The sequence below is a fragment of the Hipposideros armiger genome, unplaced genomic scaffold (genome assembly GCF_001890085.2).
Source record: "Hipposideros armiger isolate ML-2016 unplaced genomic scaffold, ASM189008v1 scaffold_169, whole genome shotgun sequence".
Classification (NCBI taxonomy): Eukaryota; Metazoa; Chordata; class Mammalia; order Chiroptera; family Hipposideridae; genus Hipposideros; species Hipposideros armiger.
In genome coordinates this window covers 277,573-293,595 of record NW_017731519.1, presented here as the reverse complement: position 1 = coordinate 293,595, position 16,023 = coordinate 277,573, and positions in this window count along the sequence as shown.

The window sequence follows — 16,023 nt, the reverse complement described above, 5'->3', positions numbered from 1 at the left end:
ATACAAGAAACTGAGGCCTAGAGAGATAACTTATCCAACACCATGCACCTAGCAAATGGCTGAGCAAGCTAATTGCAATATTTTATTATTCTACTAGAATTCTCCATATCTCAGTGATCTATGACCTAAAGTATTTCCAGTGGAGAGTTGGGTATAGAACTCAAATTCGGCCCAGCTCTGATTGCTACAGATCTCTGCTTCCTTTAATTACTTAGAGGATTAGAGGGGAAAGAGGGGGAAACTGGAGGAAAGGAAAAAAAAGTAGGGAAAGGAACAGGAAGGACCAGAGGTTGTGCCATTGAGGGAGGAAAAGGTTAGAGAAGAGCAAGCAAAGTCCAAACCCATGAGCACATGCTATAAAGGCTGCCTATAGGATATCAGGGGCTTGCTGAAAAGGGCAGGAGGAAACATGAGTCAAGGGGTCTGAAGCAACAAGGATGTTCTTGCTTGAGATACACTCATGATGACTTACATGGGTAGAGCAGAATGGGAGATGGCCATGTTAGCTCATGGCATTATCATTACTAGTCCGAGGGACATAAAAGTAAAAAGGAGCCCCCAAATAGTGTTTTTGGAGGACTTTGAGCAGAAGGGAGTTGAAATGCTGATGCAGTGCTTGCCTCCATGAGAGACAGGAAAATTTGCACTAGGAGATCAAGAGATCTCCCAAAAGATGGAAGGAAGGTATATTGAACAGGTGCTATTATAATTTGAAGAGTTGCATATTTTCAATCCTACAGTGCTGATAAAAGTAATAAGGTTTAGGGGTGATCATTTTGGGCTCGTGATCCTGAGGCAGCCTTAAAAGAGCTGCCAGGGGAGTCAGCAGCCTCTAAATGCTATATATCCTTAGATCCTTCACAGGCCTTGCACGGTGCCTTTAAAAGAGTAGGTACTCAATGAAAGAGTCTGAATGATCAATAAGTGGAACTCACCAGAGAATATAACCTTGAGCAGCCAGAAAAGTAACCATAAGACTCAAAACTTTTCCTTCCCTCTGCCCTCTGATGTCCACCTCCCTGTAGTGAATCCCTCCCCTCTAGGAAGTTGATGCACATGGCTAGAGTCCCAAAGTAAACTCACAGAGGTTGTTTTTTTTCTCCCCAGGCCTAAGAAGATGCATAAAATAATTCCATAGGAATAAAGACCAAAGGCAGAGAGGTCTTCTGAAATAACCTAATTTATAGGTATGTATGAATGCATAGATATTATATACACTACATCCCCAGATAATTTGTGCTACTGTAAAGTTCTTGGTCATCATCCTAAACTGGGTCCTCGATATTTCCTGGAAATCCTACTAGGTCTTTTACATTTGCCACAGCAGTCAATCACCGAGTCTCATCAATGCTGCCTCCTAAATATATCTCCAATCCATGTAATTTTACACATTCCCAGGGCTCCTCTATAGTTCTGCTCACCATCCCTTTCCTTCTTGTTTATAGCACCAAACTCCTCATGGCTTTGCCTACCTTTACTGCCATTCCTCTTCTTTGTACATTCCACTAATCATCTTGAACTTCTCTTGACTTCTAAAACATGCCACCGCTTCTTCCTCCATGCTTTTCCACATATCTTCCTGTTTCCTGAAACACTGTTTTTCACTATTTTCCATTTAGACAATGTCTATTTATGCTGCAGGTTCCCAATTAAATATCTCTTTTTCAGGAAGTCATTCCCAGATTTTTAAGCCATGTTGGGTCCTGTTCCTCCATGTTCTATCATAACAGTCAAGTCACTGTATTGCATTTATTTGTTGAGTGTATCTTCCCTGCTAGTATGCCAGTTCCTTGAGGGCAGGGACACTGTTTTGTCTTTTTCTCTCCTGTGCCCTCAGCTCCTCGGGTTCTAACTCAGGAATCCACAGTCCTTCATGGTCTCTAATTTTCCTCTTGCTTTGCTTCTCACCAAAGCCCAGGGAATCTTTATTTGGTCTTGGAGAGGTAGAGAAAACTTCTCTTATTACACTTCCTGCTTTCTTCTAAATATTTTGTCTTTGCCAATGCCGAAGTTTTTGAAAATCAAAAACAAAGAATTGATCCCTTTGTTCTCTCTCTCCTTCTGTTTCATCCCTCTGCCAAGACAAGGTAGATTGGATGGCAGAAAAATCTGGTGTATAGGAATATGTATGTTGGGGAGGGGGCCAATAAATGTCTCAACTGTCATTCCCTCTCACATTCATAGCCAGCACCTGATCCAAAAATGACATCCGTTCTCCATGACGTCTAGATTCTGAGCTGTACTGGGTTCTCCTACTGTGACTAAAGGTCTTATTCTTCCGGGAACTAAGAATTTTGCCTGCTGACAGCTATCAGCTTTCAGCTTTCTCTGGGAATTGTCCTCAGCTATAGAGAGCCTCCTTGCGGAGGTTCAAGCCCCTTCCATTAGGCATCTCATATCCAGTATCAAGGCCAGTCCCTTCCCCTAACCTAATCCCAGGAGTTGGCTGAAGTCTTGTTGTGACTACATTACAGCTCCTTCTTGGTCCCATCCTGCTTCCTTCCCTTCTCCCTAAGTGTTGATCCCAAGAGCAGTTCCCAATACATTTTCTGCACACAAATCTCTATTTCAGAGTCTCCTTCCTGGAGCACTTGTCCTTTAGACTTGTCTGTCTGTGGGTTGTATTTGTTTTGCTGTGTTTGTTTTTTCATCTATCTATCTCCCAGTTCCAGAAACCTAAAAATAGTGGGGAAATTTAAGGTTGCTTAGAGTCTTCCTTTAAACAAAGGACATGGGGAAAGAATTATAGCTTATTTTTGTTAATTTTAGATTTTGAGTAGTCAATGGGGATATTGTGGCAAGGAGAGGGAAAAGGGGAGACAAAAATTTTTGCAGTTTACTTCTTTCTAGATTGCATTGGGGAAGATTTTATGTATACATATATTGGGAGAACTTGTAGATTTAAAAGTGAAAAAGAAGTGCAAATGAAAGTTGCTGACAATTTTTCAAGTACAAATTATAAAACTTTATAAAATTCTCTAAAAACCAAAATAACTTAAGTCATCTTAAAGAGTAGAGCTGGTATTTTTTATGCAGATTATAAAATACCCTATGTCAAAACTTTTTAGTGTCAACTGCTTTTCACAAAAACAACAACACAAAACAAAACAAAACAAAAACTGAAGAAAATTAAGTTGAAAAGAAAAGGTAAAATTAAAAGAGACAACATTCGTTGCGTCGTTTTAGTGCAAAGGTATGATAATATTACATATTCCTGGGAGTTGGAAGGCTCTTAGAAGTCATATAGTCTAAAGTCCTGGCCAGTGCAGGAATATTTCCTGTGAGTTATTTTACTTATGTTTAGAACACACAAATATATTTCTAATATTAATTTTATATTTTCTTGGTTTGAAGTTTAATTAATGATCTTTGCTAAATATCAATTTGAGGCCCTATACTCTACAGTGCTTTTTCTTGTTCTTTGATTGTGTTACTATTGATAAATTTATCTATGTTTTGTTTAATTTTGCCTCTGGGATCTATTACATTTAGTTAGCCCAGAGCATCTAAAAAAGATACATTGATTTACGTTGATTTGCGCACAAGCTCATAGTACACTTAACCGATGTTCGTGATAGTTCAGAAGGTTTTTTTCTCTTTGCTGAACAACTACAAAACAGAGGTGAACAGTGTCCGAGTAATGCAGTATAATAACTCTCTTGAGCATTACCTCGTTATGGATGGATTATGCTACCCAGAATGCATCTGTAATTTGTCTCCCTGTGTGTGAGTATATGTGTACGAGGAACAAGAACTAGAATGTCCCCCTTGCTATATAGTTTATTACTTTTTTGCCTCTTTATGAACACCAGAGCAATTTTATTCAGAACATGAAAATTAAAACAAAGTAATAATAATAGCCACTCTTTATAAATGCTTCCTATGTTCTAGGCACCATGCTGAGCGTTTTACATATATTTGGCCCATTTAAGCCTCATAACCCTATAAGGTAGGTATTTAATACCCACATTGTATAAATAAAAAACCTGAGGCTCAGAGAGGTTTAAGTATTTGCCTAAATTCACACGGCTAAAAAGTTATCATAAGTCATATCTGATTTTTTTTTTCTTTTTTTTAGCCACTATTTCAAAACCTTGAAAGATTTTAACTTCAGGTCTTGACTGACTTCTCCAGAAACAGCCTCTCTGCCCCTAACTGTTTAAGTAACTCAATTCTATTGCTTTTCCTCCTCTCCATATAAAACTGTTCCACACTCCTTCCCACTGCCAGCTATCTTCCTTTCTCCCAGCCATCTCTCACTACTCAACACTTTATCTCTTTGTTATCTCCTAGACCTTGCTAACTGGATGACTAGCTGCCAAATAAAATCACAGAAGGAAAAGATAAAGCATCTCATCTTTCTCTCTTAAGCCTTTTGCTCTCTTCAACTTCCTTGTCAGTGAGTGTTCAAGTTCTCTAGTTTCCCCAGGCAGGCCCAGTGCTAAAAATAACCCAGTATGAGTGGTAGCATCAGTGGCATTTCCTGGTATATGAGAGTCCCAGTAAGAACAACTGGTGAGATGACATGGCCAAATTCTGCAAGCGAGTATGGGGAACACCCTATACCTCTCCCCTGCACCCACTGCTAAGATGCTCAGACTTCTACAAGAATTTGTTCACAGTCACTCTTAGATCAGATCAAAAGGAATCAGTGTGTTTCCTCTTCTCAGATGAGAGTGGCATAGCTTATCATTGTTTCAAGGGCATAAAACAAGTGTAATTGTTGAGGTAGAGGTATAATTCAATCCTGTCTTTCAATGATACCATTGTTCTAACTAAGCAGAGAAACTTGATGCAAAGTAAATGTTAATTAAACGGCTAATGTTTAACAAACACAATTAAATTTATTGTTGGAGGAAACTTTTTTCTCATATATACATAATATTGAGGGGGGCATATTTTAAAGAAAGATTACGTTTTTTAAAAAAAAGACTTCCTGCCAAGACAAAGATGAAAAAGAAATAATAAAGAGAAACTCTTTATAAATTCATACTCTTACCAAGCAATCTGTTATTATGAAATAACTTTTTCCATACACAAAAAAAAGTTTATCATTTTTTTCTGATTTCAGACAATGAGGAAACCAAATTTTATGACAATTCTTTTATGCATATACACCTAGGCCTATACCCATCGATTCATTTCTCTTACCATGGGGATTCAGAAATACAGCCAGTCGGAACCAATGAGATGTGAGAAGAAATTTGCTAAAAGCTTCTTTTACTCAATCTTAAAAAATGGGTCATTAGAAGAAATTGACTCCTTTTCTCCAGGCCATTGTCAAGTGTACATGCCACCTCCAGAAAAACTTCTGTACCATCTTGATACCAGCCTCAGGAGGGAGTCAATTAAAAAAAGTGGGTAAAGATGAGAGAATCACAGAGAATTTATTTGGGTAAAGACACTGGGTTAAGCCACTCTTAAAGTCTGCCTTGCCTCTGGATGTACAGGCAAGTGAGTCCATAAAACGCCTGTATGAGTTGAATTTCTTGGTACTTGAAGTTGAATGCATCTTAACTAACACAAGTATTTTTTGCCCTAAGAAAAAATTTAATATTTATATAGGGTCAATCATGTATTTTCTTAATAATATCTAGGTTACTAACTTACTTGAAAAGGTAACCCCAACATATAGGTTTTATATATGGTTTTCTAAATTTTATCTTTTTAAAAATTTTATTATTTTTTAACTTTTACATGAGACAGTCCAACTATATATTTTTTTCAAATGAGTAGCTAATTGTGCTATTTACTAATATGAAACTAAATTGTGCTTATTTACTAAACCATTCTATTTCCTTTGTAGTGAAAAATCACTGTTATCCTATACTGAGTTCCCATGTATTCTGCAATATTGTTGTTGTTGTTTTGTTTTGTTTTTTTGCTTACTAATTGATTAGTCTATGCCAATACTCAACCATTTTGATCATGCTGACTTCATAGCATTTTAATATATAGCAAGAAATTTCATCATTATTTTTCCTGCTTATACATTTCTTAGCTTCTCTTGGACGTTTATTCTTCCATATAAAATATAAGATAATTCAATTTTTCTAAGACCATATAGATTTTATTTTACTTTTTAAAGACAATATAGATTTTAATTGGAATTTCATTATATGTATATAAAAAATGGGCAGAATTGACATATTTGTAAAATTAGTCTCCGCTTTCAAGAATGAGGTATGTTTTTCCATTGTTCAGCTCCAGATGTGCCCTTCAATACAGTTTTATTTTCCTACAGGCCCTGTACCTTTCTTATTAAATTTATTTTAAAATATTTTAAAGTTTTTATATTATTATATGCAGATTATTTTTTCCATTTCTAATACTATCTGATTATATCTAGGATAGAGACACACTATTGCTTCCAAAATAGGTATTGTATATACAGCTATGTTACCAAATTCCCTTATAATAGTTTTAAAACAGGGTTTCTTAGATTAATATCTAGAATGTTTGCTCTTGATTGTGCATAAATAGTATTGATCATGTTTAGACAGTTTCTTTTTATTCCTATGTTGATTGGAGGTTAGTAGAAATGGTTGCTGAATTAAACCAAATGCTTTTTCAGCATCTGTTAATAAATTAATATTAGGTCACTACTGATACATTGATGCACTGCTGGACTTCATTTGCTAATTTTCTTATTAATAACTCATGTTGACTGACTCCACTATAAATGCTTGAGGTACAGAGCACCTTCCAACTGCCCTGTGGTTCTTTTCTTTCTATCTGCCCACTTTCCTATTCTGTATAGTAACTGTCCCCTCAGCAACTGCTCACTAATTTTACTTCCCTCAGTCTTACCACTAACCTTCTCAGCAGAAAACTTCATTTCTGATACCCTAGAAATGTAACATTTATCATGAGTACACTCCTTCAACTTCCCCTTTTCTGCCTCCAAATTTTCCTATGCTTTTGTCCCTCCCTAAACTTTCCTACATGTTTCAGAGGAAAAAGCGGCCCTGTTTCTCTCCAGACCTCTTAACTGGTGACTTTGAATCTCTCTTCTTCTGCCTCCTTTGAATTGTATGACCATTAAGAATTAACTTTCAAATTTGTGTTTTGGTCAGAATCAGCTATGCTATGCTACAGCAACAAAAACCCCAGCATCGAATCGCTTAATAATTTTTTTTTAAATTTATTCCTTCCACCAAATCCATTGTGGATCTGGGCAACTCACCAGGCCAATTGTCTTTAATGTGGTGACTCATGGATTCAGGCAGCTATGATCTTGTGGTTCTTCCCCACATCAACATGAGGCCCCCTTGGTTCCCATGACAGGGGAAGAGAAATTCTGAAAAAGAACACGAGGGGTTTTCACTGCTTCAGCCCAGAAGTAACACACTAAACTTTGGCTCACAATTTATTGGCCTGAACTATTCATATAACCTTGCCTAGCAGCAAGGGAGCTAGAAATGGAGTTTTCTTTGTACATGGGTAGGAAAAATATGAAACAGATTTGAGGGCCATATAGAATTATTTCTTTGACCTTTGTATCATACATCTTTCTCATTTTGATGAATCTTTTGCCTCTATCACAAATAATGCCAAGTCTAAACCATCTTGAAAAGTGTCCACCCATCATTTCATCTACAAACTTCTCTGATGTATTCTTCAGATTCTAGCCACACTGCACTGCTTGATGTTACCCACATGCCTCATGCATTCGCCTGCCTCCTGGTTTCTCCTCATATGATTCCAGCTTCCTTGCATATAGATGCTCCTTCCTGAAATGTGCTTTCTACATCCTTTGCCTCTGCAGCATCCCTGTTCATTCTTCAAAGCCAACCCAAATTTTGTCTTCTTTCTGTAGCTTTCCATAAGTCCTATAGACAGAAAGAAGGCTCTAATATCTGCAGTTTATGAATAACTCCATTTTAACCTATAGTATATCATATCATAATGATTTGCATGATTTCTTTGCCTTCCGTCTAACTATGAGATCACTGAGAGAATAATCAAATTTTATTTGTTCATATACTTAGCAGCTTGCATAGTAATACCTGGTACACAGAAGTCTTTTGGTAAATGTTTAGTGAATAAATGGCTGAAGAAATCAGTGAATAGTAAAATTTCTGAAAACTGATAGTGGAGAATGTATGTTGTGACTTTTGAGGTATTATTTATGTTAAGGTTCTATTTTATCTTTTGTAAAAGAGAATACAATAAATAATTATTTTTAAAAATTGGTAGCAGAAATAGCATGAAGTAAAAAATTACTGATAATATTATCATGTATTATTTATGAAACATTAAGTAAACATAGCACAACACAAAATACATACTAAACAAACTATCCATTTAAAGGAGTTAAAGTATGTCTCAATATTTATGATACAATGTCTTGCAATAAAGGCTGGGGTGCTCTGGCATATCTCCCATGATTGGTGATAATGTTTATAACATCAGTAATAAAGAAATGAATTTTACCTCTTATGAAGTATAGATGTTATAAATGAACATGTGCCCTCTAATATATAATATGAACGCTGGAAACAGTTGACTAATAAATAAATAATAATAATGCTAACCAAGTGTTTAAGGAAAGGTCTTTTTAAATATTCTGAGGAAGTTTATAATTATTAGTCAGAGTTCTTTAAATTTAAATTTGGAATAGATGATAAGGCTTGTGCTACAAATAAAGCTGAAATATTAGGAGATAATTTCAACTATTAATTTTGGCTATTTCTATAATGGTTATTGACTTGATTATCACAATCTACCATTTGGCTTGATTTGTAGGACAAAAATTATTATCCTCTGAATCTTTCTTTTGTTCTAAAATATTAATAAATAGACAAGGGGATCCTGGCCAAGTAAAATAGTGTTTTGTTCATTCATTCATCATAAGTCACACTATATAGAATTTAACCAACATGGACCTTGCGTTTGTTAGAAAATGCTTTTTAAAAACTACGATTCTTTCATATGATAAGCTCATCACCAGTCCCTAAAATGAAGGCTGCTGATTATTAAGATAGGTATAGATATAGATATAGATATATATATAGATAGAGATATAGAGATAGAGATAGAGATAGAGATAGAGATAGAGATAGGTATAGATGTAGAGATCGAGATATAAGATATATCCTGGTCTACACTATAGGACTGGCTAAGGGTAGCTGGGGAAGAGCCAGGAAAAAGTCAGAAGGAGTAGCAAACATGCAAACATTCAGCAAGGGTTTGCCCTAAAATGGGAGTCAGAAACCAAAAGGAGTCAAGGTGAGCCTAGGTGAACACAGGTGCAGAGCAAATCCAGAAGCTGGAGCCAAGGATCAAAGGCAAGTTGGGCCCCAATAGACAGAGTTATTGAAAAAAGAAAAAAAAAAAAGAGCAAGCAAAAAGAGTATAGGTAACCAAGGCAGTGAGCAAAAAACTTAGTAAAAGAGAGAATCAAGAAGGAGGCAGAGTAGTTAGCTGGGAATGAATTTGTGCCAGAAGAATTGTTCAAAGAGCAAGAATTCCTGTTCAGACTTCTGCTGGACATCTCATCTGCGTCTACTTTTGTTTATTCTTAATCTCTTCATCCTCGGGGTTTTTATCTCAGTCCTTGAAGGCACAAAGAATGGCTTCTGACATTTCAACTCACAAACATTTTCTTTCTCTCCAAGAAAAAGAGCAAAGGTCTTAACATTTCAAAAGACAAAAGTAAAAACATGCAACGGAGAATATTTTTTAACACTGAGGAATTCTTTAAAATTCATAGAATCCTCTTCCCCCCGTATGTTGTTTCAAATTTCATTTTACAAGAGAGATATATTATATATATATATATATATATATATATATATATATATATATATATATATATATCCTCCTCCCCCCAGAAGACAATAACCACTTCCTTGTCAACTATTCTGTATGCTTTATTCCACCTCACTGATTTATTCATCTCCTATGAAGTAGGAACAAATGAAAAGTACTCAAGTCAACTTTTTGCTATTTTGTTTATCTTATGAAAGAGTATGGTGCATTAAGCAAAGAATACAAATTTACACAACTAATGGTCCAATCTTACAGTTACTGTCACCTTGGCAAAATTAAATTTCAGACTTATTTTCAGGAGGATGTGGGCCAAGAATTCTTCTATGGTGGAGATAGCCTTCATGGACATTCCCTCCTTCGACAACCAGAAAAGCACATCCCAGGTAGTGCCTGGAGAGAAGTGGGCATCAGCTCTTTCCTTGCGTGAGGTGGTAAATTGAATTTGACGTAACTACCTTCACAGAGCTACTCTGTAGCAGGCACTGACACGGGCTCTTGTTTTAACCTTTACAGTAAGATCCTGACAATTAGGATCCTATTATACAGTCACCCTGTGAACAGGATTAAAACGCAAACAGAGGCTCAGAGAGGTTTAAAAGTTTAGCAAAAGTGACAATGCTAGTGAATGGTGGAATCCTAAGTTAAACCTGGTCTGGCTCCAAAGACACCTGAGACAAGTCATACATTTACTTTGAGCTTCAATTTCTTCAACTGTCAAGAAAAATAGAAATACCTTGTTGCTAATCTAACAAAAGTCCTGGCACACAATCTCAAGTTGTTCAGAGATAAAATCGTTGAAGTGACTATGAACATGACAAAGATACTGGACTGCATTTTCCAGGAGCAGAGAGAGTGGTATATTCCAACCCATTTCCTCTCTAAGGAGGCAGTACCTTTGTCAGGGATGTTAAGAGGCAGTGGTTAAGAGCACAAAGCCTCCATTTCCTCATCAGTAAAGTGGGGATGGTAATATCTGGCTCATAGGGTTGTTGTGAAGAGTAGACGAGATGATAAAAAAAAAAGCGTTCAGCTCAGAGCTTGCACATAGTAATCATTCAAAAGATGTTATAAATTATTAATATTATTATTATCAACATGAAAAAGCTGTACATCAATCTGGGATTACAATAACCAGAGGCAATAATGCTGTTAAAGCTTAAAGAATATAAAATTCCTAAGTAATTCTAAGTTGCTCTTAAAAACAATAGTTTTCATATCCCTAATTTCTTGGAGAATTTTGCTTTGTGGGATCCACCTTTCTAAGTAGAGTCCACACCAGATTGATGATGATTCACACAGACTTGTGCCCAAAATGCTTCATTCTGAAAACATGATTGGCCAGTTTTTTGAGCATCAGCACATGTTTGTTTGAAGGAGTAAGGATCTCCGGAGCCTGAGCCTGGCACCCAAGGATGCCATAGTTGGCTCCCACTCCCATGAGTAGCGTTACCAAACTGGACATATTCACAGAGTCCAAGAACCTATATCTTTGATCTGTGCACAATTTGAGCCATAGAGCTAATTTCATCTAATGAAGACCTTTTTTTTAAATTACAAGCAAGTTAAATAGAAATAATAGGCAAGTGATTTGGTTGTAATGTATTAAGAACCAATTTAGGCTTTTAGACTAGGTAAACAAATAGAAATATAAAATACAGCATGAAATATATTTCTGATCTTTCCAATGCTGTGGACCTTCATATGCAAATCAAATCAGCACTGAATCAAATGACCTATTATTCGGAATTGTGTGATCATGGAATGAAAGTGCAGATCATATTGTACATGCACAGTTAATAGTGGGATTTCATGGCTTTAATGAATAAAGCAAGAGTGAAATATTTTACTATCTCCATCAAACATTCAAAAGATCATACTCCTACTCAGATTAGTTATGATTTTAATGATACTTTTCATAAAGATGAAGCATGAGTAACCAACCACCCCCAAAAAAAACCAAAAAAAAAAAAAAACACCAAAAACCTTAAGCTTTTTCTAAGGGCATAACATTTAGAAACAACATATGGTTCCTGTAGTCAAGAATAGGTTCCTTAAATTAGTCAAAGACATTCACAGAGAAATGAGTTGGAGGAAATAGGATCATGGGCAAGAGGAAAAAAGTTGTCATCTCTTGTCCCTCTTCTCTTTATCTTTTTGCCCGGCTGAATGTGGTTTTCATTGCATACCCAATTCTGGTGTAAAAATAACACAGGTGCTGTTAGTTTCATAAGACAAGGTCTTTTAATGCACTTACATTCTGTTTGGTTACTATTTTGAATGTTATTAAGACAAGACGAGTATACCATATCATAAAATGTAAATACTACTTTCATTCATTCCATAAGCAAACATTGGAGGCCTTCTCTGTGCTGAGTGCTGGGCCCTTACAGGGCAGCACCTATTTTCTATTCACAATCCCAGTCTAGCTGCAGGGGAGAAGACAGGCCTAACCTGGCTCCTTTCTCTCTTGCATTCTCCAATCCTTTCGTATATAAGGAGGATCAAGTTACTTACCTGCTGAAAATCCTTCCCGTGTCAGTAGACTAGAATCCAGACTAATTACTTCATCTTATACAGTCCTACATGATCATGCCTCTACCTCTCAAATTTCAGCTCATGCTAGCATCATTCATTGGCCTTCTTCAACCTCTCACATTTGCCTTGCTTTTTCCCATCTTAGGGCTTTACGTATGTCTCGCCTCTGTTTGGAACATTCACACACACACATACACACACACCATAACTAGTTCCTTCTCATTCTTCAGATTTCAACTTAAATATCACCCCTGGAGAGACTTTCCATGAAATGCACATGTAAAGTAAGTCACTTCACACGCTTTCTCTTATTCTGTATTTTTTTTTACTGCACTTACTGTAATTTATAATCATTCATTTACTTGTTCATTTTTTTATGTATGTTTCTTTAGGTATATTATTTAAGACTTTACGTTTTTAACACAGTTTTAAGTTCACAGCAAAATTGGGAGGAAGGTACAGAGATTTCCCATATGCCCTGCCCCCACTCATGCATAGCTTCCTCCATTATCAGTATCCCTCACCACAGGAGTGCATTTGTTACAACTGGTGAACCTACATGACACATAATCACCCAGTTTATAGTTTACATTAGGGTTCATTCTTGGTGTTGTACATACTTGTTCACTTACGGTATGTTTCTCCCACTAGATTATATATTCATTGAGGGCAGTAACAATAAGCAGTGAAATACCTGGATCACAGTGGGTGTTCAATAAATTTTGTTGAATGGATGACTATGGAATGAATAAAACAATTAAGAAATACTTTCAGGGTAGCATTTACACAAGCACATGACAATTTAGTACTAATTCTAGGTGTATATTGTAGGAAAGGCTTGATCAAAATGGAATGGAATTTGCAGTCAGATCTCTCAGTAGAAGTGAAATCATCTAGCTTAGTGGTTCATATGTTTCCAGGAGAATTTTTTTGCACTGAGTTCAATGAAATGAAAGTTAAAAAGGAAGATCTTTTGTGATTACATGACATCCTGTTCCCTCTGATTATACAGGGTATAAATGTGACCTTGGCTCTGTGCAAGAAGCTTCAGGTAGGTAGGATTTATTTTATATGAGGAAGAAACTGAAATTTTCCTTAAGTGACTCAAGTGGTATAATTGGCTAGAACCCAGAACGCAGGTCTCCTTCCAATTCCTCCCTGCCCCACTTCCACCACAAACCCTGAGACTAGCAAATCACAGGGAATTAACAGACATTTACCTATGGGCTTTCTCATATTTATTATTTCTTCTTCTTTCAAACTAAAATGATTTTTAGATATTTGTAATAGGGAGTCACATGTATAACCAGGAAGGAGGAGCTGAGGTTTTTGCCTTTATACCTCTCATGTATTTTTTAAACAACTGGAACTTTATTCATTTCCATCACTGATATTACCTGCTTTCAAATCTTGGTGTCATCGGGAGAATGGAATATGTTGACTTCGGACCCAGCTCTAAACTACAAATCCCTCTATCTAGCATGTTGGCAAAAATTATAGAAGTGGAAGCATCTGTGTACTTATCTTAAAGTTCTTACATTTCAATGAAACCATTATTTTGCAGATCTAACACACTTACAAATTATACAGTCACAAATAGTTTGTTCTACATGCTAACAAAATTCGCTTTTTGGTGTTTTTTTTTTTTTCATGGTTAGAAATTTCCTGGTAATCACATTTTAGTTCTAATTCCTGGAAGTAAGTAAATAACACAATTATAATACTTAAAAAAAAATCAGTTGGGCTAACTACAGCACTTACCTCACACAAAGTTAGGCCACATAAAAATTCCTTTGCATAATCTCTTCATGACTTTGCATTTAGTTATTTCCAAGTGAGTGTAGCTAACCTTTAATTTTAAAGGAATTGTAGACATGAATTTATTATTTTCCCTTTGGAGAACTTCATGATAAAAATTGGGTTGCTTTACTATCTATTTAAATCTCATTACAGCAGTGGTTAGAAGTTCCAATAACAGCTCTGTCCAAGGATTTGAGGTTTGGCATCTACCTTTGTAGGAGCTGATTCACTCTTTTGAAACTAGCTGCCATGCAAATAGTTTGGGGTTTATTATCTTCACAAACTTAATAATTATCTAGGCATAATGCTTCTCTGTATATATCACATGACTGATGGGAAAAGAAATCATTTATTTAACAAATATGTATTAGAAGCCTACTCTGTACCAATTACTATGCCAGGTGTGGAAGAGTCAGAATTGAATAAGAAGGGAAAACAGACATGGAAATATAATTTCAATGCAGAGCTAGCTACAAGGGAAGGATGTACAGCATTTGGGGGTGGCACAAAGCTCTGCTTAAGGGAAGTCAGGGAAGATTTCTAGAGAAGACATTTAAGCTCAGGTTGAAAATAAAAGTAAGAATTTGCCTGGTGGATTATGGTTGGAAGGTGAGTAGGAAGAAATTGGGAGGATTGGGCAACCCAGGGAGAGGAAACCGTAAAATAAATGTACAGGCATGGAGCAATATAGTGCAAAAGCTCAGCTTGGAGGAGGCAACAAGTTTGAGAGCTAGAGTAGTTAGTTAGACAATGAATATTTATTGGGTGATTACTAAGTGCAGAACAACCTGCTTGGTTTGGGGAATCCCAGAAGTAAATGAGACGGATCTTCAAAAAGATTACAGGTTAGTCCAGAAGACAGGTATTAAAACAAATGTTTTCAAGTGTGTTATATACTTCAGGGAAGAAATATATGGTGTTAGGAGAGAATACTACTAAGTCTGGAAGAAGAAGAATTTTGAAATATCAACAAATGTTGTTTCTCTCATTTTTTTTCCATCTTTGCCTTCTTCCTTAAAAGCCTCCTTCTCCTTTCTCCATTCCCAACTCCAATAGCTAGTCTCATTGCCTAAGGACACTTTGACAATATGCAGGAAAGAAGTAACCTCTGCACTTATTATCTTCACCATCATTGGTATAATCATTGAGAGCATGGAAGTGGGTGATTGACCTAGAGAGGGCAAAAGATATGGAGTGAATAAAGGGCAGTGTCTAGCATATAGCTATGAGAAGCACACAAAGGAATTTGCAAAAGAGCTGACAGACAAGGAAGATTAAAGACAGAGTAAAAGAGAAAGTTAGGTGGAGAGGTAAGCAAGAAGGACCAGGTAAATAATGTGCGTTTTGTTCAAAATGGCTCCCCCTAACAGTTCCTTAGTCAGCTCTTCTCTATTGCCAAAACTAGTTCATGTCTTTTGCCTCTTCTCTATGTACATTTCAGAAATTCCCCTTGTTTTTTCCTTGGTCCATACCCCTTGCCTTGGGGCAGCCCTTCTTTTATACCCACTCAGGTGGCCACTGTGACTTATCCAGAGAAATTTACTATGAACAATATAGTCACTAAAAGGTCTATTTTTTCCCCACTCCGTCATTTTCCTTTTAAACATTTTTTGTTAGTTTTATTGAAGTAAAGTTTTACATAAATAAAGTTCACCAAGTTTATGTGTATTCTTCAATGAGTTTCAACAATTGGATACAGTAGTATAACCACCACCACAAGCGTGATATGAGACTTTTCATCACCATGAAAAGTCACTGTATGCTCCCTTTGCTGTTAATTCCTTCCCTTCCTTCTCACCCCAAAAATGTTGACTGCTTTGCTGACACTACAGTTTTGCCTTTTCTAGAATTTCATGTAATGGAATAATATACTTAGTAGTCTTTTGTGTGTGACTTCTTTCACTCACAGTAATG